Below are 2,352 nucleotides of genomic sequence, written 5' to 3'. Positions count from 1 at the left end.
CGCCCTACTCCTTGAGCCACAGGCACCGCCCCGTATTTCAACTTTTTCATATTAACATTAGCACAAATGAGAGGAGAGTATATTGATTTTTCTGTTAAGCACCAGTCTGATGTAATTTTCCAATTAAATCTACCCAAAGTTGATGTGTAAATTCCTAGGAATATTCTCAGCTTTCCACCTATGATCATAAACAAAAATCTAGGATTCGTCCTAATTTGGATATAAAATACCTGTGGATTTATGATATAAGGAAAAATTTCTCATCTCTAACTGTGCTTTGGCATTTACAGGTGACCCTCAAACAATACACGTTTGAACTGCAAGAGATTTTTTTTTCATACACTGTTGAAAAGACAGTATTCCCTGAATGCAAAACCCAGGTATACAGAGGGCCTACTTTTCACACAGGCAGGTTCCATACAGCTGACTGCAGGAATTGAGTATATGTGGATTTTGGCATATGTCTGGAGTGGGAGAAGGAAGGAATGTCCTGGAAGCAATCCCCTTTGTATACGGAGGGATGACTTTATGTCATGAACTGTGAAGCATTTGAGATTTTATCCCTCTTGTGGGCTAATAAATTAATCTTCTACAAGTTTCACGGATGCTGGCAGAAATCTCAAGAATTGGTTCAGAAACAAAGTACTTTATTGTTCACAGCACACAAAACAGCATGAGCATCAGCACATGTGCGTTAGATCCTCTTGCCCGATCCAGATGATACTCACACACTTAGTGGGTTGCAGGTACTTGGGCCCGTACTTATTATTATTATTATTATTTTGAAATAGGGTCTCTCACTCTGTTGCCCAGGCTAGAGTCCCATGGCATCAGCCTAGCTCACAGCAACTCAAACTGCTGGGTTCAATCCTCTTGCCTTAGTTTCCCAAGTAGCTAGGACTACAGGTGCCTGCCACAACACCTGGCTAATTTTTCTAATTTTAGTAGAGATGGGGTCTTGCTCTTGCTCAAGCCTCCCAGAGTGTTAGGATTACAGGTTTGAGCCACTGTGCCTGGCCCCAAACTCATTGAGCAAGCAATCCAGTCTTCCTTCCCTACCATGATGGCCGGCAGATACCCGATAAGTCATGATATGGTCACCATGGCCTATTCATCTATTTATGTGTCTAGCTACAGAAACTTCTCAGTCTCAGGAGACAGAGATGACTTGCAATCTGGTGTACTGAGTAAGAATGTGCAGGGGATACTTAGAGCCAAGAATGATCAGCCTCTTCTAACATGTTGTTGGCAGAACTCAAATTTCATCCACTAGTCTGATTAATTTGACTAATAGAGGCTTCATTCCATTTGTGTCATACAGCAATTAAGGCACTTTAAACAACATCCAATTGACAGGATGAGGCCAATCTGCAGTACTGACCTCAATCATGAACTCCACAGTTCCAATAGTCCACAAACTACCAGGGTCTACCTTAGAATGCAATGGCTTTCCCCTTCAGGCTCTAGTCTGACCTTTCTTCTTGGTCTGAGGCATTGATCGATAATATTATTAGGGATGGTTCAGAATATGACACCTAGGGCAATTCTATTATCTATAACAACTCTGGCCAGTGAGTTGAGGTGGAGTTGTCTTCTAAACCCCAGGAGATATCTCTGATCGCTTTAGTGCAACTCAGGGACAAATTTCTTACTACCTTTTCTACTTAACTGACTCTTATCATTGAGACAACCAACCACAAAGTGCACATAAATGAGTCAGTTTTCCCTCTGGAGAGTTCCTCCAAGTAACTAAGGGTAGTCTTATGTCAGAGAGATTGCCACATTAATCTGAGGGCTATGTGATCTATTCCAAGTTCCTTAAAAACTTAAAAGTCTGTTATGAGCATACCTAGGGTACAAGTTATTGTGATCCTGGAAGAAGAGAAATTAATGTCTTGCTTCCACATAACAAGTGCAGTCCTTAGGTGTCCCTAGAAAGGAAGTGTCAATCCTAATTGGTGAAGCCCCCTGCTAGGATTAGTATGAGTCTCAGAGCACAGGTTGATAGCACTGTCTATAAGTCTACTTCCTGGTATTCAGCTACAAATTCTTCCCCTGTTCTGTCCTCATCATTAGGCAATAAAGTGGAAAACCATTTATTTTTCAGTTGGCCAATCTGGTTAAGATATTTATTACCAATTCCCACGGACTTTCCTCAAATTATCTTAGTTGGGCGACAAAGCCCAGTTTCCTTTGCCAGATAGCCATGTCTCTGCCAGCATCCTATCCTCATCACCAAAAACCTGCCAAGAAACATGAAGTGTCTGAAATTTTACCCTATTTGCAAGCCAACAAGATAGCCAACCAGTTTAACATGCTGGTATTGGAAACAAGACTCCTGTTTTGAGGTAA

Source organism: Nycticebus coucang, chromosome 5 (genome assembly GCF_027406575.1).
Source record: "Nycticebus coucang isolate mNycCou1 chromosome 5, mNycCou1.pri, whole genome shotgun sequence".
Classification (NCBI taxonomy): Eukaryota; Metazoa; Chordata; class Mammalia; order Primates; family Lorisidae; genus Nycticebus; species Nycticebus coucang.
Note: the sequence above shows the minus strand (reverse complement) of the source record.